Raw genomic sequence first — 26920 nt, forward strand, 5'->3', positions numbered from 1 at the left:
GCTATTGGTATATGTATTTGCATGAAAATTATACATATACGCGCATTCTTTGCACGTTCTTTCGCGCATTATACAATACTTGAGAGATGGTTTCAAATATAGCGCGATACATTGAGATCTCTGGAAAGCTCGGAGATTTCCAGGGATAAAAGAAAACAGGTGTAACCTACATAGAGATTTCTAGACGCTATCTCCGAGGCGATGAGCTATCTTAAAGTGTGGAAATTGAAAAATATACGAAAAGTCTGTCGATGACTACACAAATAATACATTCAAATTCAAAGCCGCTAAGTTGCTAACACAACTGAGATAAGATATTGTTTAAAAATATAAAATGTAAAATATGTTCATTAAACATAAAAAAAAAATATATATATATATATATATTGTATATATTTTTTATATTCAATGCATTTTATATTACTTTTATAGTATATTGTCATTTTAGAATTTTATCGCGCGCTCGCGATAATCTTCTTCTTTTAATTAATAATTAATTATCATATATTATAATTAGCGGAGTGTAAAAATTTGACAAAAATTGAGAAAAATCTCTCTTTAAAAACAATCGCGTTTATTCGGATTTCTATCGTTCCTAGAAACGACAAATCTTTCGAATAAGCTTTCTTTGGCTCCAAATAATGTGCGAACTGATTACATTTTCCTGTTTTCGCATAGAGGAACGCGTTTGCAATTTTGAAATTGCGCTATGCAAACACATGCGTGTGTTCGGCCGTTCGTTACGGGCAGTACTCTGCGTTGATACCACTGCTTCAATCCCTACTCTCTTTCTACGATCGCGCACTATCATAGGAGGCACAATGAAGCGATCACAGAGAGCCGCGTCTATGGACACCGGCGAAGGGTGAGCGCGATCAAAAACCGAGCGTGCGTTTATGTAAAAAGCTTTAACGTCAGCTTGTTCACGGTAGCTCGTTACACGTTAATCTTTCCGCAGCAAATACGCCTGCCTCTTCTTTTTTCCAGGCCACCCCCTTTCGCTGCAAATCCCCTCCAGCCGCCACTCGCGCGCGCTTGCCTCTTTATATCCGCGATATTAGCTACGCAGGTCGGTCGCATGGAAAAAATGCTAATTTTCGTTGCAGACCTCACAACAATCCCCCGTTGTTTCTCTCTTATCCTTTTCGCTCACCCCTCCCTTCTCTCACTCCCGTACTATTTTGCGCCCGGCGTGGTGGCCGGTACGGTATTACGTCGCCTCTTTATAACGAAATATCTAACGTGCTCTTGTTCTCAACCTGCGTACCAAAAGAGAATGAGAGCAAAGGAGAGAAAAACAGAGAGAAAGAGAAAGACGGCGTGTAGGAGACACGGGCCGGGGATGGTTTATAGATAACGCAAAGTGTCCTAATATCGAAAACAGCTCGGCCTTTCCGAAAAGCGATGACAAGGCATCCGTTATGTGCGTGGTACCAGATGCGCCCGTCTTATTACATATGAATGAAATTGCCCCCCGTGCTTTTTGTAATACACCGGTAGCGCACGGGCGTGAAGCGAGAGTCTCGGCGATTCAATTTTTAAAATTCCATTTCGTTTGCCATAGATACACACATACGTATACGCGTGCGTGAACGCGCCATGCGGAAGTGCGAAACGGCTCGAGGAAAAACTCGGCGTGTCCCACAAAGGCCGAATATTTTCGGAGTGACCTGCATCTCCAAATTGCGCAATGCATTATTACCCGGTTGCCCTCTATCTGTCGAGCCTTCCGTCACGAATTAATAACGAATATATTGAGGCACAACCAGTAACAATCGAATTCTACACAACACTTGAACAGCATCTGGTAATTCTTTTTCATGACAATATATAAAGACATTTGAAGTCAATAGTTTTAATGCTACTGCTCTATTAATTCTTTTCATTACTATTTACTTTATATAAATATTTCATAATACGATGCATTAACTTTCTTCTCGATGACTTCAATAAACAATTCTTACAATGCTTGCGAAAGTTGTATCGATCGTTTACACGAAGCATCTTCTCGCCTCTCTTCCAACACACGGAGCTCGTTAAACTGCCAACTGCGAGCGCAACGAAGCAAAACAATGCTAACTTGGCGAGTGCGTCGACTATTCCGAGCCTGGGCGAGAATGACTAACTAAAGTCGTTACGAGAACGAAGGACAAAAGTGCGGGGGCACCTAACCTGGGGCGTCAATTGCAATCGGGCTTAAATCCCGAATGCCTTCGCCAACGGAGAGAAACTTCCGTGGCTCGCTCGGCCGTGCCATAAATTACAGACCATAACTTGGTTTCTCGTCCCTCCGCTCGTCTCGTCCGCGTCGGTCTGCAACGCACTCGGTTAAGCGTGCGCCTCTTAAATCCCGCACAGTCGCGCCTCATCAAGATTTACGCCTCGCGTGTACGTCATACGTCACGCGAGCGAGCGAGTGAGCCAACGCATTCATAATCGCTTCTTTCTCTCTCTTGCAATGCCGGCGCATTTTCCCGTGAAATAGTGCAACACGATGATGCATTATCGAGCAGGCGGCGCTTTCTCCGCTTCGACTACTTAAGACGCTGGAGCACCGCCGTCTGCGCTCGATCTTTCATGCGCGTCTCGCGCTAGCGTGGTGAGAATCGTATCTTCGCCTCGTGAGATACGTGAATTAATTATTATTGTTTCGTACATTTGCAAAAGGAAGCTTTCGAAATCGCTTAGACATTTGACACTGTGTGAATTATTTATTATAAAGATAATACAAATAATAGAGAATGTGAAGCAATCTACAGTACATATCAATTTCATTTCAGTTCATTTCATATTAAGTGAAATCTTAATATAAAGTCAAATAGAATTTAAAAATGTTATTATTAAATGTTTTACTAAAATTTGCAAATATAACGGGGAAATAAAAAAATATTAATCAATTTATGTTATGTAACTGTCGAATTAATATTTTACTTATTGATCTTAAAATTAAAGATTTCTTTATTATAAACTAGTTTATAAAAAATTAAAAGATATCTCTTTCGATCCAACATTTATCATCAAACATATAGCGACTTATTATTTAAATTTAAATTATAAAATTATAATTAAATTAAAAATATCTCATTATAGTTATAAATTTGTTTCGATCTGCAAATTTATAAGAAAAAAGATATTTCACTGCGCAAACAATTTTCTGCAATTAACACAGCACTGACCGCGTCTATCACAATTATTACTAATCGATATTGATTACCATATGACCTCAGCTGAAAGCCTACGTAATATGAAAAAAATCTTTAAAAAAAACTTCACCGCTTTTATACAATATCCGAGCGACTTTAAAAGCCTCTTTTATTCTACGCTCAGTAATACTTTCCTTCGCAGAGTAAACACCAACAATTATTAATCTGTTAAACATTCTTTTACCGTTTGTTGCTTATGTTTGAAAGAATTTTCAAATATTGACAAACAAGAAATTAAATTTCCTTATGTTTATCTATTTATCTATTCGTTAGCCATCACACCATACATGGATAAATTTTTAACAGATTTGAAAAATCTATAAGATTCCCGGACTTAAGATATGCCGAACTAACATCGAAATTATTGTATTATTTCTTTTCAAATATTGTCTTAAGTTTAATCTTTGCCTTTTTTATAACGTTTCGATATGCGAACCTTAATCCTACATGAACGAATTGTTAATAACCCTTAATAAACAACAGGATTAAACTTGGCAAATAAACACATCCTCGCACGAACCGCTCTTAAACACGGGGCGTATAAATATTCCCGCATTGAAGAAAGTTGTGGCGTGATCCGGTGTGATTTCTTTCGGCGGGAAGTTAACGTTCGCCGGAAATTACAAGCGACTCTATCCGATATATCACCGTCGGCCGGGCACCGGCGGCGCATGCTTCGGGTAAATAATAAAAATACATTATTCAACTCCCCCAACTTTATAACGAAGTGCCCCGAAGTTAGCGCTCCGGCGTTTCGCTTTACTCCAACTCAGTCACTTTGCCTCTTTGTAAGCGACTTAACCAAGTTTTTGCAAACTATCCGTCGTCGCGGCGCGTCGCGGCGCGTCGCGTCGCGGCGTCGCCCGCCCCCCGCCGCCCTTCTTCCTCTCCCATTCCTTACTCCGCGAAACGCCGCGAGTCGTTTCACGCGCATTGCTCGCGCGAAATATACTCTACGCTCTCCCGAGCTCATTTCCGTGGTGCTTACCTTGGTGCTGCGAGGCGATAGCGGAGGAAGCGCGAAGAAGCCTCGGTCCCGAATAATCCAGTAGTTACGCGCCTCACTGATCAGACGCGATATGTCAGACGCACGAACCCGAACGCGAACGGAAGAAATCGGCGACGAAAAAATTCACATGTCCGATCACTTTATTTATCGATGACAACATAAACGAACGGTCGAACGAACGGTAACGGTCGAGTACTGTAACAGAAAAAGATGAAAAAAAAGAGATTATAAATCAAATGAAAGATTTTTAATGGAAATGAAAGTTATACGAGGAATTATTTTCTTCGATAATAGATCTTAATTATTCTTATCGCATCCGTTAACTCTAAAGATTCAAGAATGGTTTAAATAATTCATTCGCAATTCTTTTTAAATCAACTCTGATTTATTTATTTCCATTGGTAAAATATTTCTTTTTCTATGGTAGCTGTAGTATGAAAAATAAATGAGAATTATATATCAGCTTTACTCTCTGTCATAAATAATTATTTTAATGCTTTGTACATATATAGATTTGTGTAGATTATTAATTCGAATAAGTTGTTTTTCTTTATATGAAATGCATGCAACATAGCGATTCGATTTGCTTGGCAAGAGACATAGTGTTCAGCTCGATATCATTGCCGTAGATCACCGCGCGATAAAAGGAACAACGCCGCGTACCTCGCTCCGTTCCCAAGCAACAGCGCCGTCGTCTCGACGGCCAATAGGATACCGTCTAGCAGAATGATAAGAGCAAATTTAATGAAATCATTCCAAGCAAGGGAAGGAGAAGAAAAGTCCATACCAGCCCCTGTGTCTCCGATGCTGCTCGCGGCGCTCGGAGAGAGGGAAGTCTTCTCGAGATGAAACACGGCGCGGAAGAAAGAAAGGGCTTGTATACATCGAAGAGGGTCGTCCGCCCTCTGTCCTGTTGTAGGTGGCTAAATTTCGCGAGAATTCCACGAACGAAGATTGCAATAAGAGCCGGGGCAACTAGTGAATTTTTCATGCCGGCGAGAGCCAAAGCCGAGAGAGACGAGAGAACAGCTACCCCGCTCGCACAGCCGTGTATCTTTTATATATATATATATTTTATTTTTGCTTTCCCCTCCCATCCCGATCTTAATTCTACATCATCTTACCCTTCTACGATCTTCCGCTTTTCATTCCCTCTTACTTCCGCCTTCCTCTCCGCATTCGCTCCTCCTAGAATCTTTTCCTCCTAGCTACGATCTTGGTTGTCCTCCGCCGTCTTCCTCTCTCGCCCGCGAAACTTGGGTATCGGAGAGGTAAAGGAAATTTAATTTAGAGCGCCCGAGGAGAGGAAAAACAGAGGTGAACCGTGGCGCGGACCGTGGAAATGCAAAAATAAAGTTGTAAGGTCAAGCCAAGTTCTTTTATAACCGGTTGATTAAATTGCGAAAGAATAATTCGAGGAGGAAAGGCAGCGAATAGTCTTCAGCGCGAGCGACGCAGACGGCACGCGGTCGTTCGCAGATCGATGCAACTTTTCTAAACGAGCTTTTCCGCTTCGCTTCGTACCGAACAAACTCTTGTAATCGAAACAGTTTAACATTTCTAAGCGTAATGAAATTTCGCGATAACAAATACGCAATAATAAGAGAATAATACATTTTTTACGCCGACAAGAAAGAGATGTTATAACGTTCTCGATAAATGTTGTTGCATTGATAATTTGATGTAACGGAATTCTAATATATCGAATTAATTTTAAAATTTAATACATTACTTTAGACATAAATATATATTTTAATATAAATTTTTACTAGCGGGAATGTATAATAAATATATGTCACTTGCCACAGAAATAACAAATGTATAGCTTGCTACGATAAGTGTCGGATAAAATCAAACTCGATAAATTAATTATTATTGCTTCTAATTAAAATATTCCCTATCTTCCCAGTCCATTGGACATTAATTAACATTGATATCGTTACAATGCGGACACGGAAACGTACGAGAATGGCCTATCAAGCCGATGTTTAAACCGAGGATTAAGACAACGGGCCGTAAAGATGAGGCGAAGAATGAGCAAAACGGCGAAGCCAAAAGGACAGAATTGAAGAGAGACACGGTCCGTGAATATTTCAGGCGTGCTAGGGAGGGCGTGCAGGGGAACGGGTGAAGAGGATATTTTTCGAGGCGCCTCCGTAATTGGCGAGTTGAATCATTGATTAGCCGGCAGGCAGACGGCTTATGCCGGGCCTCTGCCACACCTCCGCCCCTGCTAACTCTCTCCCTATCTTCCTGTTGAACCGACTGCCACCCTGCCAGTCGGCGCGGAGGGTAAGACCTCCTAATGTAGCCTAAGATATTACTCCGCTAGATTAAAACTCGCCGAGTGGCAGAAACTGCCGTCCTTGTAATAATGCAGAAATTTAATTAGTCCGCCGACAACGTGTTTTCACACTTCCGTCATTTCGAGGCGAGCCTCTTTCTCCAAGTGAACCTGATCGATTTCGTTGAATGCTAATAAATTTGCTCGGCGAACAACATCTTTATTCGTTTGAATGCTGCATCGAAAATTGCTGAAAAATCACACAACGTTACTTTTCCAGCAGAGTTTTCCGTCCCTCCCTCTTGGTCTAAAATAATATATTTTTCATTCAGAATATTATGTATATGACAATAACATACAAGCAATACTGTTTTAACTACGACAGTATCTTATCTCCACTCGTGTAAAAAATAAAAATATTTTGGAGAAGCAATAAGCACACATAATTATGTAACGTAATAGCCAATGCATTAATCGATTTCTCGGAAAAGTGTACGAAGCGAAGCGTCACGATGCTAATCTCGTAAACGCTCGGGAGTACGATAACGAATTTGATAACGTTAAAATCTCCGGAACTCGATAACCGCGTTATTCCAACGCGCGGTTCTTGCGGTCTTGCGCAGTGCCGAGCCGCGAAAATATTATGTTACACCTCCGAGGAATCGGGAAAAGTTTCGCGAGCGGTGGCGGCGGCGGCGGCGAGCAAAATAAGATCCGGAAAAAAGTGGAGAGACTGGTCTTGGCGTTCAAACGAGTTGCCAAGAAGTTTCACCGAAGAATGGAAACTCTCGTCGCTCATCGTTGAGCGGGGGCTACCGACTACTCCTCTTCTCTCGACTTCATCCCTTCGCATCTCTCGCTCACAATCCCTCGCCTAGCGCAACAATCCGCAACGCCTCTCTGCGCCCTCGATCGGACCGAAGTGCCACGAAATAAAACTTGTTTTCGACAGGCTGGGAATTTCATTTGCCTCCGCTGTGCGTGTTCCCGCAAACGCACCAAGGACACGTCCGAATCGCGATTCAATCAGATCGATCGGCCGTGTCTGATAGCGAATGCGAGCGGAATGTGTCAGAGAATGTCGCCTCCGTCTTCTCCTCCCCGACTGTCCTTTTCGGAAATTATTTTTATCACATTACAAATGTAAGCGTGTAACGGCAACGACGGGGATCGCTATCGAGGGGTCGAGAAAGTGGCATTATCGCGTATTTAATCATGAAGAATTAATGTTAACATTGCCTTGTTCCGTGACAGTAGATTTTTCGAGAAATGGTCGTTAATAACGTTACTATTATTATATTGCATTGTTATATTGAAATTTTGCCGTTAACTGTTCTCCGCACTAGAATTTTGCCAACATTTATTATATATTTTGCATATTGCATATTTATTTACGCTCGTGCAACTGGCATTGACGAGACAAAGATAACGAGTAGACAACCAAAATGATAATATACTCGATATAAACTACTAAATATCTCAGTCGTTATATGCCAAATTAACTGTCTACGTCAAATTCTGTAGCGCGATACTAATGGCACAGTAACGCCAAATCAATTATTCAGAGGTCCTACTAATATCGCGATACCAAACTAGTAAATCGACTGGCTCGTGGTCTCTTGAGAATTGACGATTTTGTGATTAGCTCGGCTCTAACGCAACATTGTTTGCCAATGGTGCAAATATTTAATGGCAAGCTCGCTAGGAAGAAGCTAATTCGCGTCGATCAAACGCAACATGAATGACGCCGACGAATCATTAATCATTATAGCGGTTGAATTTTGTATCGCAATTAATGGCTAGCCCCATTAATTCTCGCTATCGGCTTCTTTTCTAACTAAGAATAATTCAATTGCGAAAATAATCCTTAATAATTATAAAAAAACATTAAAAACTGAAAATAATCTACGAGAAGCATGCGATAAAAATAGGAAACACGCGGGAGTGAAGACAGTGCGGAGAACAGTTAACTGCAATTACTTTCATTTGCTATTAGGAGTCAGGTGACCCACCCATCTCTTGGAGTGTCTGTTGTGCGAGGCTCCTAGATTAATTAAATTAACTCGATTTTCACGGTGATCGCGGTGAATCAGAACGGATGGACGAAGGTACAAGGTTGATGGATGAAAATAAAAATCAATTCGCTTGAGAAGTTTTTGAGGTAGGAGAGCGAAATTAAGCGGATTTCGAATGCAATTAGTCTAGAAGTAATTTGGAGTATTTCGATTGTATTCCACGCTGAACAGTCAACAATAATTATCCTCATCATATTTTTCTAACATTTGAAACATTAAAGATCCAATTATTTCATTAGAATGCCATTTTTACAAATTACATTTTACAAGCAGTGTGTTGGATATTTCTATTTTTGTAGATAAAAGAGACATTGCGTGTCGCATCTATCTTTCTTCTTTTATATATTCATTTTCTTCAAGGAAGAGATATTTTAATTTTTTCATCTACTAGAATCTTTTATTTAATACAACATAATCGTTCGTAAAGTAGAACCGTGGTATCTTCCAATTTTTTTTATTTGTTCAAATCTTAGAATTTTTAGAGTTGTTTCTCTTTAAAACTTAGATTTATTTTTTTTTATCTTTTTATTTATATCCTGTTTTAAAATGTAATTTTCATCGTAAATAATTTGGAAATATTTCGGAATATTAACATTTATACTGTCTTTGTAAGAAAGTATATTGTAAATATAGCGTTTTCGCTGTGTGAATGTTATTTGAATATATTCGAAAAAATGTGATATGAATAATTAATATATCAAAAAATAATGTTTAATTGATCCATATTTATTATAAGTAAAAAACATTAATAACAGTAGCGACATAAAGTTTTAAAGAATTGCAATAGACAAACAGCAAATGTTAATATGCCAAAAACTTATTAGCCGAATACTCAAGTTCTATGAAATGAAGTATGTTTCTAATATACTCCAATATGTCTGAAATAACTGGAAATTGTGAAAGTCTCATTAGCGCTGCACGCTAGAATATTGCATTCACAAAAGAGGAATTAGCTTGATTGCCACGAAATTCATCGAGGCACGTCATTCAGCGAGAATGGTGAATCCGCCGCCAAATTGGAACCGCGCGCCAAAGCGTTAAAAGCTTAAGAAGCACGACATTGTTGACTGCAGCCGCAAAGCTCGACTTAAACGATCCGCTAATTAGACGAGAGAAATAACGCGAATACTAGGATTATTGAGCCAACATTCCAACTAGGAGCAAATACCAATCGTCATAACCAAAATAATCGAAGCACATATGAAGCATTTACATGAACATGCGGCGCAAATTACAGACAAATTAATTCACTCGTATACATAGAGGAATAAATAATATAAATATTTAAAAAAACATTTTTTGCATTATAATACATATGTATATATATGTAAAGCAGTTGAGGTAGTACATAAATTGATGTTGATTTCTTTTTCTCAGCAAATTAGCCTTAGTTTATTATTAAAAATATGTAAAAAAAATTATTAAATTGAAAAATATGCGTCTCGAAGCAATTAAAATCGAAATCCGTTAATAATTTTAATGGAAATCGGTTTTTCTTTTTATTTGTTTCATTTGTTATTTGTTTTACATTCTAAATCCCGGCGGTCTTGTCTCGGCGATTATTCGTAAGAGATTCGCAAATCTAAAACCGGAAAGATAAACGCACGTATTCATCCGCCGCATAGTTGGATAACAACGGCGAGAACGCAACGGTAATTAGTGGTACACAATTCAACGCACGAATGCTCCACACAAAACGACCCGTAATTTTATTCTGGTTGAAGTGATTAACGCTCGGTGACGCATGGAATCGGCATCATTTTGCGAGCCAACTGTGCATAATGCCGAAATCGATAAATGCGCATTTAATCTATTGAAACGGTAACTTTGTAACGTGTATTTCGGTCTTTGAACTATTAATAATAGCGCATACGTATAAATAGCTAAATTCGTGAATTATCGCGATAGAAATCGATTAAATTTTGACGATTACATTACTATCTTGCTTTATTCAAAGCATTTTTTAATTTAAAAAATAAATAACAGGCGAACGAACCGCATCATTCTGTGCCTTTAATACTCAGTGTACATAAAAAAAAAAAAAAAGTATTTTCTCCTGTAAAGAACAAAGCGTTTAAACGTTTATTGCTATTAATGTGTCCGAATGTCGAAATCCGAACGAGAAATATGAAACACTTTTTCGATTACCATAAGTATGACTCGCGCTTCTTAAGACGAAGATGAATGATCGCGAGAAGTTTAGTCAAAGATTTCGATTGAAATCACGTTTCTTGTCGGGCTTACCTTGTCACAAACAGCCTTTTCTGCCTTTCGACGAGGCGATGATCCGAATTATACGCTTCTTCCCGCAGTCCAAGCGAATATACGCAACTCGAGAGAAATTTTAAATTCGCGCCGAGATCGTTTATAAAAAAAATATAAATATAAAGACCAAAACATACAAAAAAAAACATAAAATATAAAATATCACTTGAATTGATTTTGTCACATGGCTTGAGCCATTAATGTCGAACGATATTTACTGCTCGGTGTCCCATGGTAACGGTAGTTTATCGACTACGAAAGACCGTGAAACTGGCGCTTCTCGAATAAACAAAAATCAAAACTGTAATTGTGTTAATCACACATTTATGTATTGTATATATATACTATAATAATATAGACTAATGATATGGAATATATAATATAGTTATAATAAATCTGTAATATTAATACTTGATTATTAAAAACAACGACAATAGCCGGTATTTTCTGACTAGACGTTTATTTTTACGTTGCGTTAAATACGTTTAAAACTGCATACTAATATTTTCTCAATGTGTCTGCTTGCAATCTTAATATGGATTGAACCATATTATAAATATTTAGCGCAAAACATGTAACAAAATTATGAGGCTGTGTCGCCCTCAGACAAGATTTATATATATATATGTATATATGTTCTTTAACTTTCATAATTTCAGTATTAGAGAGAAAAACTTTTGAGATAAGCTCCGAGAGAGGGAAACTTAAAAAAGCAAAATTCTTGAGTGCCTCTTTCAGAGAGTAAAAGAAGGCTCAATTCAATTATCAACTTTTTTATAATTTTCAATTCTTTCAATTTTTAATTTTCTTTAATTTTCAAAACTTTCAGTCAAAGCTTTTGATTTTTACGAGTCTCAATTTTTTCTATTTTATTTCTTATAATTGCTCTACCTTTCAAGCCACTTTGTTCTAATGCTCCATACTTACATCATTTTTCTTTTTTCTAATATTAATCTTTATATTAAAAATTTGCACAAAATATTTGTTTACATAATTAAGATTTTTTGTGCAATTAAATTTATTATTCGCGTTTATTAAAGCACGCCCTAGTAAACGCCAAACACGAAATTTACCAGGAAACGGTAGCACGATAGAATCATGTAAAAATAAATAGTTAAATCACGCGGAAGGATGGACTCGTACATAAAATCGGTAAAGAGTACATAGAATGAATAAGACACGTGGAAAAGGTTTTTACAGAGTTGGACGCCAGCTATCGTAAAACGACAGCCTTAATAAATAAAAAAATAAAGAGGAGGATGTGAGCATCGCATCACTCTCTCGCGGTCATGTAATTTGACTTAGCGAAATAAGGTTGTAACAAGAACACGTTCGCGCGTAATTTACGAGATGCGCTTCGTTAGGACGTCTCTTGACATAAAAGTCTTTCATTATGGCCGTGTTTGTCGTATGTGAATGTAATGTAACGTAACATCGATGGCAGCGAGATTGAAAGGGAGTGAAGAGAGATTGAGGAAATGTTGTAAAGTCAATTTAACTATCGCTTTGTGCAAAAATTCTTCGAGTTACTGCATTTTTCGATCAAATCTTTTCGTACGTTAAACAAATTATTGGAAAAGAACGATTTGACCGGTCATATTACAGCCGTACAATCATTTATTGCAGAATGATATGCAATATAATACAAATTGAAATCAATAGCTCGCAAATTTTTTAGAAAAATATTTTAAATTACAAATTTGCTGAATAAGAACTCTTAATTTTCTCATGATAATTGTTATTTATAATTAATGTAAAAGTACAAAAATTTATTTACATAACAAAATTTTGAATATTTGTCTTTTGTAACAATGAGAGAAGCATTTTAAACGATATTTTAATTTTTAATAATGACGCATTTTGATAACATATATTATTAATTTAATTTATTTAACCGGGTATCTAAAAGAGATATCGAAAAATATTAAATAAATCTTTTTGTATATTTTGCTATAGAAAATGTTGCATTTCAACTATTGTATAATATATAAAATCAAGGAAAAAATAAGTATAATCCCCGCAAAAAAATAAATAAATAAAATGTTTTATAATAATCAAATATATAGTTTATAGAGGATTTGTTTCAAAATGTATTAAAATAAAAAAAAATATATCAAAATACAATCATAGATATCAAAACAGACCTTTGTTTTCCCATACATATTTCAACATTTTGCCTATGGCGTATTTTACGCGTATTCTCAATTCGATCATAAAAATCGTAGCTTACACGTACAGCGGAGCATGTAACGATCGCTGTAACAATGATACGCGCTGGCGTAACACGCGCACAATACGTGACAAGCAAGTGAACCGCGGCCGGAGCGCAATTCGATCCAATTAAGACTATCGTATACATCGTCTATTCGATGTTTATTTCTTCTTTCCCCCTCGGTATGCAAATTCATCAATAACCGCGAAGCTAGACTATGGTTAGATCAGGCTGAAACGGTCAGTCTACGTTGAAATCGCTGGCATGTGCGGCCCTTTAACGGAAAATGTGCTATATCAGAGCCAGTTCTCTCTCTCTCTCTCTCTCTCTCTCTCTTTGGCGAGTTACTGGAATCTCGCCCGCAGCAAGCGTTTTACTAAACATAAGCGTTTGCATAACTCAAGATTGACTTTAAGTTCGCTAACCATCCGCACCATCGCATAAGCGAAGTTCGAAGCAGGGCGACGTGCGTCTTGCGAAGAGTAGGAGGGGTGAGAGGGGCGCATATTAAGCCATAACTAAGCGCAAACCCTTCCGTTCCTCACGGACAGAGGGTGCGCGAAGGGAAGAAGAGGGAGAAAAGGGGAATAATGCTGCGATGGGGACAAACCCTGAGGCTGTGTCCGAATGTCCGCGCGCGTTACCTCAGGTATACCTCCCTCCGCACACGAAACTATCTTCCGGAAATTATTAACAAATACGCAAACGCGCGATCGGTAGCGGCATGGCCGAGCGCCGAATGCGAGATGAATCCGGAGAGTGTGGTTCTCACTGAGGAACTAAACTCCCTTGCGGTTTTATTTATACATTTGCATTCGTAACCCGTACAATATACTGACCGTCGGTATATCGGTGAGAATATTGTGCCGATTTTGGAATCTTTAGCACGAATTAACGCGTTTAAATTCAATCTCAAATAAAGTCGATCGGACGTGTTAATTTTGTCATATCAACAAGTAATTGTCTTCGATTAGAAAGTTCTATTTTAAAATAAAAAAATGTATTGTAATGTAACGTATGTAATGTAACGTATGTGATGTCTGTAAAAGAAGGAACCAATAACATGTACAAAATCGCATCAAACGTGTTATTTTTCTGTACGGTGTGCTTAACTTAAACGAATAACTATGAGTTAAAAATGCTATAAAAAGTCATATACGCTGCTGGATATTTATATTTAATATGACACGTATTACCACGTATATTATCACGAAATTATATACATATATAATTTCCCATTCGATATTCTCCAAAAACAATCTTGATCAAAAAAACATTGTGCAGTATCGATTCTTCGTTATATGATACTTTGTTATATAATTCGCGTTATATTGTATATTATCGAGCAATTAATGAATAATTCGTATTCTGCAAGTAGCTAGGGTATGAAAGTATTACCTAGATGGTACGTATACCGTGCCTGATACTTCTCTCCGCCTCACAGAAACCGAGTATATTTTTATTAGCCGGAAAAATCACAGAATTTCGCGCACTCGCGCATTTATGTGCGCGAATAAAAGTTTCGAGCGGCGGAGCGTGAATTCGACGATTCGGAGCACATTGTGGGCTGCGAGGACATTTGCGCAAGATTACCCGAAGATCTATACCCTCGGGGGTTGGAAATTTAAAAACTTGCCAACTTCATTTCGCCGACAAACTTTGCCCACGAATATTCCGCCTGAAAGCGGCTTTACACCCACCAGCTATCCTTTTGCGCGGTCACCTTTTACTTTACTTCGACCTCTATCTTGAGCCACCGACTTGAATTCACATGTCGATATATAGACGTATGTAGCGGGCCGGATCTAATCTGGAAAGTTACGTCGTAAATGCGCCACGTGACTACCCGTAATGTTGAACTAACGGATTTTGTCCAAATGTACAGGCATATACGCGCATGTGTTGCAAGCTAATAGAGCTTCCACTACTATACCTAAGAATTACAATTACGCTCAAGACATCGTATAGAGCCATGTTTCACGAAATTCTAGCGACAAACAAGTTTATTTTACAAACGACAGGTACACATGTCTAATTTAAATATTTTCCAACACCTCTCTAAACTTTTTCGTCGTGAAATCTTTTATGTTACATTAAAATTAATTTATCTATAATTATGAGATAAATATATTATTTTAATTAATTAATAAAAAAATATACATATATATAATGCGTATGTAGATCTATATAATTATATTATTCTTATCACAAAAAAAACAGATAAAGTGTAAAAATACAATTTACATACTTCAATCTAATATTATTCATTTTATGTAATCTTGTCTTGTTCAATAATTGTTTAAAACATTTTTATGTGCAAATGATAGAAAAATAGAAAACAAAGTATAAATTTCAAGAAAATTTCATAATTTACGAAATAGGCATATTCAAAACTAAATCACGTTAATGAGCGTTTCTTGACAGATTAAATGTCCAACACGCGTAATTATCATGCTGAATATGCATAAGCAATCTTTACGTCTTTCTTTCACATTGGATTGTATTGTTCTTATTAGTTATGCACTATGATTGAATTGCGCACAATAGATGCGTCCTATCATCAATATGTTCATTGGGTTATCGAATTGGTGGCGTTTGAGGATGGTTACGTTACAGCGGCATGCGTGGCCCTTGGCGATATTACGCAGAATTTCCGGTTACACCCAGAACTATCGGTTGACTCAAAGCGTTGCTCAATGAATACAACATATCTGGAATAGATGCCGTTAATTAAAGAGGCATTAATATTAACCACTGAACTATGTACATGTGTCGCGCTAGATTCACGACAGTGCATCAATGGAAACACATTTTAGATTTAATCAAATAGTTAACCGAGAAATATTACGCTCCCGTTTGATTTCAATTGATTTATATTGTCAATAACAATTTTAATTAACGATATATTTTTCCAAATAATGTTTATAATGTACAATGTATAAATCTTACAAATATACAACAAAATTATTTCGATAAATAGTCTATTATTAAAGCATTTATTCGATCTCTATAAAGAATTAATTAAAAGAAATTTGAAATACAACGGTTGATGGAAAATTGTATCCGAATCGAAAAAATTAACGTATCGAACTAAGATTCCGAGTTTCGACACAATGACAAATGATCGATGACAATGTAATTTGCCATGAACCTAGCAAGCAGCACAATCAAGAGTGACACGTTGCACTGAACGAAGCGGGCTGAAAACGACGAAAGAGATCGGGAAACAGCATAGAACACACGGGCAAGCGAAGGAAGGTAGATCATTAAATATTTCATGATTCGAGTAGGAGTATCATCTCGAGCTGCCAAAGGGAAGGAAAAGTCGGTCGGTTGCCAGCGCCCGTGGAGGACGCAGCGGCATCGGTGGCCGGTAAGTGAGAGGGTGAAATAACGGCTAAATAAGTAAACGATGGCGTACGTTGTAAGGCATGTGCTGCTGTCCGGAAAATGGAAACTCGATAGGGCAGCCACCGCTACTCCTTCACCGGTACTCTCCTATCGCGGAATTGACAGCCGTGCTCCATCATTGATACGAAACTCACGAGAAACACATCAGAAATGTCCGCCGAATAAGACAAGGGTGGCATGTCATTCTCGATATATACCGGCATATACGCTTCGATACGGGGAGGGGATACGTTCGATACGTCGCGTCGTCGGAAGTTTTGCGTTTGCCATGATAGCGAGCTCGAAGCGAAAAGCATTCGTCGAATAACCGGATGCCAGCGAATTGCGAGAACTCATATTTTGCAAAAGATGCAAGTCACTGATGTAAAATAATAATGATAAAAAATAATTCTTTTATTCGCGGAAAAACGATATCGTGCAACATTGAACATTAATTTTGAATCATAATTATTCGATTTCTCATCTGTACCTTTTAGAAAAATATCAAAAAGCGAAATATTAAAATTGCTCATTGATAACCTGACATTTCTACTATCTACTCATCTACCGCATCATTATGTCAATTAATAAAAGTGCATGATATATATTTATTAGCAGTGAAAACAGCATCGCGTGCATCATGAACAAAAAAAAAACAAAAAAAAAATAAAAAAACTATGTATACATGAGCATTATATGTAATTACTCTGTAAACTGTAAATAATGGAGAAACTTCGCCTACTATAGGAAGATTTTTTTTTATGCTTTGTAAAGACTTCTTTAGATTTAACAAATTGAGTAGATTAGTAATTTAACAAAATCACATAATATGAATACAAATTGTTGTTTAAATTGTTTAAATTCTATAAATTAATAGTGCTATATATTGTAAAAATAACTTAATAAAATTATTGCACTTTCTCCATATTAGGCAACCTGCTTCTCTAATATAAGGAGGTTTGATATTTTCTAAATGTTTGTACTTTTTACAGGAGGAAAAACAAATTGTGGCAGCTTTACTTACAAAAATTACATAACGTACTATTATATTGTCAAATATAATAATAATATATATTACAATAGTATATGCTACATATACAAATATATATGCTTCCATCCGAAATTATATTTACATCAAATTTTTAAAAATTTATAATATATTTAACGATCAATTATTGTATAATAGCTAATGGTTATCCTGAGTTTCCAATGAAATAATGATAAAATCTTACAAAAACATTGTTAATAATTTCTAATTTTTGATAATTACACATAAACAATTAAATCTACTTTACTTATATAATATCTAATGAAATTATATTGGTCAACTCTATGTACTAGATTGATATGTTCAACGAAGAAGCACGAGAAAATTTAATGACGCGAGACGCCGCGCCACGCAGCTACGAATCGTGAAGATGAATACGAAGGACTTTAATGTTTTATCACGATTTATTTACACACGATTTATTTATACATATATATATATATATATCTCGCAAAATATAATGATTCTGATAAAACGGACGAAAATGAAGGAAAACGCGCGCCACAGTGATAAATGGAATTCGTTACTTCCGCGCGAAAAGCGGAAGTCATCGTTTCCGCAATGCAGTTGTTCGCGGCATGTTTACTGGCTAGGCACGCATAAAGAGCGCCACTTTGTTCTCGTTCTGTTTTTACCCAATCCTCGCATGCGACAGGACGAGAACGGGCCGCTAGCCGTGTCGTGGCGAGAGTCTCGTGTATTTCACAGTGTAACGCCACAAGCCTCCCTTCTTCGCTCTTGCTTCGTTTATTCGGCAAAATGGCTGAAATTAATGCACCGTCGCAAAAAATTGCATTCTTTGAAGATCTTTAATTATGTACCGCATAAATTTGCCTTCTTCTGCTAGTCAAGATAATATTTTATCATTTATGTTTATGCACTTTGATTTGTTTACTGGCATTTTTGTCGCATAATCCCTAAGGTAAAAGCGTATTATCTTTTTTAATTAAGAAAAGTTTATCGGCAAAAAGAATTTGAGATATATCAAATTCAAGAATTATAAATAAATTAGTATTGCGTAATCAGAAGAGGAAGGTAGAATAATTTCACTATTGATTTTTTTTCATTCATCTTTATTCCTAGCATCTCGGCGATGAAGAAAAAATAATTTAATGTACTCTACTCGGATAGAGGACATAACTCGATCTGACACGTGAGCTCTATTATTCTCCTATAAAGGAAACGATACGTCTTTTCTCTCTGTACTCGAGTCTTTCCCGCCACTCGCTTTTTACGTTCTTTTCCTTTCGCCCATCTTTTATCCATCACGCCGTACACATGGCTGTTTTAAGTCAGTTTTATCCTTTATTATACACCTCGGCCATATTTTTCGAAGGATAGCTATTAAAAATAGCTATTACGTTTACACGCGCTTGCTGTATTGCGTACGTAAATGATTAAATTCTCACAAACACGATTATTCAAGTTTCGTAATTCCTATTAATGATACAATAATGTCGTGTACCGTGGCTAATAACTGATTGACATTAAGATGTCACCGCCACCAATGTGTGACAAAGATCGGTTAATTAAATTTTCGCTAATTTGTTGGGAAAGGGGGAGTGGGGAGGGGATCAATTGCGAGTAATTTGAACTTGATGATAAATTATAGCAATATAGTACGATCCGCCACAAATGCTAATTTGCAACATGGTTTTTCATTACAGCTACAGTTGATATTGTACATATGACTCTAACATCGCCTCAAATAATTATTGAAAATATTACGACAATTACATTATTGTCCAGTAAAATAAAAAGAAAAGAGACATAAATATAATGACCATTATCTTTCTTTTTATTGTCTTTCTTGCTCCTATATATGATAGAAATTTTTGAGTAATCTGGAATTATCTTAATCAAAGTAAGAAATATAAAATTTAAAAATATAATCTATATATTATAGTATTTGAAAAGATGCCAAAGAGCATAAAAGTTTTTAAAAATGTTAATAAAAATAGACAGCATCAATCTGAAATTGATGTGCCTGCGTAATCGATGATGCAAATAAATGGAAAATTTAGGAAACTTTTTAACGTTTCAATCAGCATAGATAAATTTCTATTAAATTTCATCAAAAATGAGACGAAACGAAAAATTATAACAACTCAGAAGTTATCGCGGAGATAAAACGTGGATGGAACGTGCAAATTGCGCCCGTATTTTGCATCACAGGGAATATGTATCGGTCGCGTGTATCGGAGAGAAGTGATTTTTCGAAAATTCTCTCGGGTTATTCAAAAAATTCGATATTACTACGTACTTATTACGACGCTCGTCGGCCGGGGAACGATGGCATCGAGCAATCTCGAATATACTCTTATTGCCTCGATAATATCAGATCCCTTGCCACATGTTTTCTTATAAAATAAGATCGAGGCGCGTACTTCAAAGAGAATGCTCCATGGTATGGTTATACGTGCGGGGACATCACATATAGATGATAGATACACGCAGCGATGCATAGAATAAGATTACGCATACAGCTTCTCGTCGATGAAGCTCGTGCATTTATCGATAATATTACCGATACAGAAAACGCTGTGATTGAACACACATCTTGAGATTCGTAAGGAAATCTGCGTGATTCTCGTGAATTGGATTGCGCATGATCGATCAAATGCCTCGATAAAAGTATCGCGAGCGAGTTTATCTCATTTTGAGGAGAATGTCTAAACCAAATGATATAGGATCGCGAAAGTCGTGTGACATATCGAAAAAGCGAGATAAGAGAGAATTCGTAAAACTTTTCACATCCGCTACTTTTCGTCTGAGATTTTACGGGATTTAAACAAGCATTAATAATCGAGAAACACGGGAAGCAGCAACATACTGAATTTTGAAGAGCAAAGTTTTACAGTCGTGCAACCGTAAAAAGCCATAATTTATTAACAAGACTTTGTTAGCGTATTCTCTCGCAGCTTTTAAACATAATCCTTTTAATATATTATTTCTAAAGAAATCATACTACAATATAATATCTTATAAGATATTTTGCTTTATTAAGGTTAAAACAGAGATTATTATAAATATAAATATAAGCTAAATATTTCTCGTACAGCTTTGCCACAAACTTTTCGAAGCACACACTTATAATTTTATATAATAAAACACATAAAATATTTCCCGTTTCTCGCCTATCTCATTTTTTAACTTGTAGAAAATTTCGAGTAATAACGCATGCGTAACGTCAAAGTAATTCGATTTGCAAGGTTAATCATTGCGCAAATTCGACTCTTGTTGTTCTTGCGAAAATCAATCCAAGAGAACGATCGAGAACGCGATCTCGATGCGCCATAAATTCGCGCTCGTCGATTGAAATCGCGCGCACGTTTCGCGATGCATTATAATGCATTTTCTGCGTTGCGAGAGCGTGACAGTTGTTACGGTTCGATTGATTTGCCGCTGTGTATGAATTCCCGCGTATACGTATATAATACACTAATACACGGGAACGCGCGAAGAAAAGCTTCGTCCTTCCCGGCAGTCTCGCCCCGATCGAATAAATTTCGCACGATAATCTTTCGTTGCATTCGTACGAGCATGCGATCGACGACGTCATCGCACGTTCTCCCAGACGCGTTAGAAAAGCTCGAACGGAACGTACAGTGAATGGTGCAAATTGAGACACGCTTCGATATATTACCTCGCTTCGTTCGGCGATAGTAATAAACTGACAAGAGCTTTTTCATTTACGCGCGGAAATGTCGCGCGTGAGATAAAAACGTGAGATAAAAATTTATGAGAAAAAAATTTGTCAATAATTCTTTTTGCGAATTTTTTTTTACACATTATATATAGAGAAAGACACATGCTCATGCTCATACCTATCACACACATATCTCATCTCGCCCTTTTAAAATAATATTACAAACGATGCACACATTTTTGACTTAGTCTATTATTTATAATCCATTTTCAAGCTTTACATTCCGCAGTTAACGAAAAAAAAAAAAAAAAAAAAAAAAAACGAATTCCGTAATGTGAGAAAGGGCGAGCGCTTCGAAGATTGACAGCAAATTCACCGTCCCCTCGAATAAATTTCACACGATAATCTTTCGATGCTCGCGCGAACGACGGCCTGCCAAGTTGCATTTTCTTTCTTCGCACGTTCGCACGAGTTGCATCGAGAAAGTTTAGTCGCGCGTGCGTGCGGTGGATTGAATGCGCCAAATTGGCGTGCTATTTGATTGGCACAAATCACTGGCGAACTTCGCGCTCATATCGGAATCGACGAAGGAAGCCGGAGAGAAAATCACTTTTATTCGTGCCGCGGACGCGTATAATCTAATTTCATTCCGTATAATCTATTCTCATTCAATCTGATAAGAATAGTAATTTGCATATGCCGTCGGTGCGATAAGAATACATTGTATCGTAAATATGAATCCACTCCCTTAACAAGTATGTGTCTGCCTGCATAAGTCAGCAAATGTATTTGTGCGTGCGCGCGTGTTAGTTATATTTCATTTTAATACATACAATATTTCATTTCTCGCTATGTCCAGTGAATACCATGTATTGCATACATAGATAATTAATTGATGTTTTAAATATGATCGATATTCGAAACATATCAACAATGACAACTATAAAACGACAGACATATTTATTTGACGATTATAATATTAGCTCTTTCTTGTACTTGTCAATCTTGTCAATCATTATTCCTAGATTCAGCGTAGGAACAAAGAACAATCTGAAATATCGAATCGTATGTAACAACTTCTATCAGTTATCATATCAATTTTCTTCGACACAAAATTCAAATATCTACAATTGCTGCAAAAATATTATGATAAAATATTTATGTATACTAATTACAATATTTCTTTAATATTTTTAATATTTAAAATTGTTAATGACATAATGTAATATTAATTTTTTAGAAGCATCGTAAAAATTTAGACAAATATCAAATGTATATTAACTTATTTAATATTGTAGATATACTTTATTAAAACCGATATCACCTTATTTGTAAAGTAAGTTACAAATAATTTTATTGCAATGAATATCTGATATTTATTCGCGCGTAAATACAGTCGTAGCTATACAATCTGCGACGGAATGAAATATATGTATGTGTGTGTGTGTGTGAGTTGTGTGTATGCGTATGTGTATATAATCGTGATATATCATACGCGAACAGGATTTGGTATTTTATTGATTTTCTGTTATTTTCTCTATTGATAGCAACAGGATTGGCATTCCTGTTCAGAATTGATATTTCGCCTTTCACGGAATTGATATTTCTCTCGTCAAGAATTGATATTTCATTAAAAAAGGTCGAAAATCACTAACAAACAATAGATACATATGATGCAAATATAAAATATTTTCCATGAAAATGACAGTATTAAAAAATATTATCGCGATTGATTACGAGACGGTAAAAATACAACCAGTGAAATATTAATAGCATATTATTGTATAAACTAATGCTATGGTTATATTAAGATTGTAAAAACTAAATATCGAAATTATTGTACAATTATCTCTTCATGATATGTTGCTTAAGCTATTTTTATGATACGGAAAAGAGAAGAAAAAAATGTTACTGTTAAGAACAGCATTCTATCATAAGAGAAATCTCAACAAAGATTTTACAAACACTTTCGGCATATACCATACTTAATAACATTGCTCAGAAATACAAAGAGGAAAGAATATATTTTATAGAATATAATTAAATGTCAATAGGTGCGTATATAATAATTTTATTCACTAAATAAAATATTTTTAAATTATATATTATATACATAGATGTAGATATTTTTAAGTTATATAAAAGATAAATATTTTTTAAATTTATAATGTTATACAATTTTTATACAATATTCCCTTTGCAACTTGACGCTAAAATGCTCGTGTAAAAATAATTATATATTATTGTATAAGTCACCGAGAAAGAAAATTTCTCTCTGAATTGAAAGATATTCCACGTAATAATATTAGAGATATACCATCTCATATTACGTAGAATAAGAGAGAGCACGTTTTCTTTAATACTTCCTTGCTGGAGTTTGCCTCTGTTGAGGGACATCAAGAATTATTAGCTTCGAAAAGTCGCTGGTCACACCTGTCACTTTTATTATAGCCGTCTTGTCTCGCTCCATACTTATTCTTTCCGCCACAATGACAGTCAAAGATTCTCGCGGTAACGAGAGATTTTCATCGCGACCATAATAGAAATAAGAACGGTTATTGAAATTCTTTGTGGTCAACGCGAGATCGCTACCGTGAGTCTCTCTTCCTCTCCCTTTCTTTCTGTCTTTTTCTCTCTTTCAAGCAGCTCCAATATCGCTTAGAGTCATTCTGTCGACGGATCCCACGCGACCCCTAAGGCTGGGATTGAGCAGCTAAGATATTCTTAAAGTGAGCAACGTGCGAACGGTTCTCTTGTCCGTGACTTTCTCCACTTCTGCCCCTTTTTTCCCTTAGCATGCGCAATTTTTTCCCTCTTCCCTGTACTACCATCTCGCTGGACTCTCGTTAAATTTATTTGTGGCGCCGAAACTGAATCCAACGTAATAAGATTGACCGTGATTTACCGTGTCGTCGTCCAGAAGGTACTCTGGAAAATAGATGAAGCGCGCCATTTCATAATCCTTTCGGCAACGTCCAAGACTATCGCCGTCTCGGATAGGAAACTGACATTACGGTAATGCGATTTCGCCTAATGGATACACCATAACATACATGTCAACTTTATACAATATATATATATATATAATTTTTTTTCTCTTTTTCCTCGGTTTTGAGAGATTTAATCAGGTATTTTTTCAAGAGAGTAAGATATCAAGGTTTGAAATTTTTTATTCGCACTATTATTACACATACGTATGTTTGAGTTCTTTAAAGTTCTCTATTAAATATAATTTCTTTTACATTTATCAATAATGTTGATCAAATCATGAGACAACATTACAGAACAAAGTGAAATACGGGATTGTTTTCTGCAAATGTTTTTTCTCGCAAAATTTTTCAAGAACGGCAGAGGGAACTGATGAGGAAGCGCGACGGAAAGCACGCGCCGTAATTTATCAAGATAAAAGGTAATTCCGATTATTAATGACACTATTCCTTTTGCGCGTAAAGAATTCTGCAAGGATTGTGTGTTTCGCTCGATATCTTGCGGGATTAATAATACAAAGAAAGAGAGAGAGAGAGAGAGAGAGAGAGAGAGAGAGAGAGAGAGAGAGAGAGATGGCAGAAGGAGACGGCGGAAGAGGAGCACAGGGAAGAGGCGATAGGGAAACGTAAGGGAAACGATAAATTACCGTAGCTCCGCACTTAGCCTCGAGATACCGGCGGAACTCCTCGCTACCGATATCCTAAATTTACATCGTCGGCCAGGAAAATCTTTCGTGAGAATTTCATTGCGCGAATCGCGCGCGAGAGTCCGAAAGGATGGAGGTGGGAGCCTTCGGTCGGTAATTCACTTCGCGAGCACGAATCTCGAGAAGCGAATATCTTATCCGCTCGCGCCTCGGTCGTTTACTCCCAAACACATTCTGTAAACGCTCCGGGTACATTGATCTCCAGTTTCCCGCCGAAGCCCGCCGGGCCAATGCGTACTCCGGCAATAAAATTTTCTTATCCTTTTAACAAAGTCTTCAACGGCGATCGGATTCCTTGCAGATGGAAATTCTCTCGCATCGTTTAGCGAATTATATAACTAATTCCATAATTGCTCCATCGAGGCTAATTAATTCTGATTCCATCGCAATGTCGCAACGATGTCGTTAAAAGTCGAATATTTCGACTTGGAATTATTGATAAGTATAGCGCAAGTCACAAGATAGATTGCAAAATTATTGATTTTGTTAGAGAAATTATTGACTAATTTTTGCACACTTACATATATATTGTATATTAAATTAAATTATATTTATTGATAAAATATATTTAAAATACTTTTGTTAATGAGTCGGAGGTCATTGAGCGATTTAGACAAGAACGCTCATAAATCCGACGAAGTTTAAGACGGATGTTTCGGAAAACCGTTCGTTGCTCTGTATCTCGCAAGAGCCAATTTACTCTGAAAACGATGATGGTCAGAGAGAAGAAGAAGAGAGAAGGACGAGCGGCGGGAAGCTGATTGTTAGAAAGAGACAATATTCTATATCGGATAGTGATCGTACAGAAGGAGACGAAGAGAGACGGGGACAGAGAATATAATACAGAGAAACGCCCGCAGACATCCCTTAGGCCGCTTTGCAGTGACGGGATATACGATACATACGCTACGCCAAATGCAATTTCGCTAATTGCCAAGGATAATGCCGTTGGTGCCCACCCATGTTCGTAGTTTCGCTCATATACGGCGCACGATATTCCACTTGTATATTAAATGGGTCGTACGCAGCTTTCTCGAAATTCAACCTGAGAGTGTATCTCGTCTCGACAGATTAGCTCTTTATGGCTCATTGTCAGTAATATGTGAAGCCTGTATTAAAATACGGATTTAAAAGAAAACATTTCTAAAATTGGAGGTTTTAGAATAGATAATCTTCAGATGACAATTAAGCTTGAAAACGTAAACGGCATGAGGATTATACATAGATTTCTTATATAAGAATATTGTTTTGAAGAGATAAATTATGCGTTGTAAAGAATTCACCAAAAATATACTTCGATGAAATTTGGAATTTATTCTTAAAGCAAAATTGAAAAGTCGTTAATTTTAAGCACACGTAAAATTAATAAAAATGTAATTATTATTTGCAAAGACACGTAAAACAATAAAATTATAAAAAGTACAAACTTAAAATAAATAAATAACAAACAAAATAAAAATTAAAAATTCGTTGATATTCTCTCTCCCCTATACGCATTTTATATAAAATATTTGTTAAAAGGTTTTATGTTGCATTCATAGAAAAACGAAAATTTAGTTGAATAAGTTATTTTTATATCAATTTTTTCTATTATTTTTTAAATTTTGTTTTTAATTTTCTAATAATTGCATTGTCTGTGATTAAATGAAAGAAGGAATATCACTATTTCAAAATTTCACTGAACGTATAATGCGAATAATTATTGATAATTATTTGACACAATATCGGAGCGTAAACACTTGCAACATTAAGCGTAATAGCATCTGGCAACTCGACAAAAAATATTGGATTGCGCGACAGAAATGTTTCAACGTGTAACGAAAATGTATCGCGCGCGGACTTCATCGACGATACCTGGACAACCGTCTGCGACTCGATATTTCTAACGAGTTTCGCTTTGCCTGTCATCCACCAACGGTGCGTGATGCATCATAAAAAATTACGTACGTTTCACTCGGGCTCGTATATTTGCTGATACCGACAGCCCTCCGCGCCGGTTTAGAGGTTTCCAACACGATGAAAAACGTGCCCATGGAATCCAGATAGCGCGTATATTTGGCAAGAGAATCTATTTGGTAAATATCGGATTTC

General features: G+C 36.6%; 1 protein-coding gene across 10 annotated transcripts in view; it reads right to left on the reverse strand.

Annotated features, from left to right (window-relative positions):
• Window positions 1-26920, reverse strand: part of LOC138941526 (CUGBP Elav-like family member 1) — a 495676-nt gene that overhangs the window by 424319 nt on the left and 44437 nt on the right. For 4 of the 10 annotated variants that reach the window (XM_070311306.1, XM_070311297.1, XM_070311292.1 and 1 more), the window contains exon 2: window positions 4192-4407. The exons of the other annotated variants lie outside the window; for them this stretch is intronic. The gene's annotated coding sequence lies outside the window, so the exon portion shown is untranslated. The remainder of the gene's footprint in view (window positions 1-4191; window positions 4408-26920) is intronic. 10 annotated transcript variants of the gene reach the window in all.

Source organism: Polyergus mexicanus, unplaced genomic scaffold (genome assembly GCF_030449975.1).
Source record: "Polyergus mexicanus isolate NDT 795.1 unplaced genomic scaffold, iyPolMexi1.0 SCAF_19, whole genome shotgun sequence".
NCBI lineage: Eukaryota > Metazoa > Arthropoda > Insecta > Hymenoptera > Formicidae > Polyergus > Polyergus mexicanus.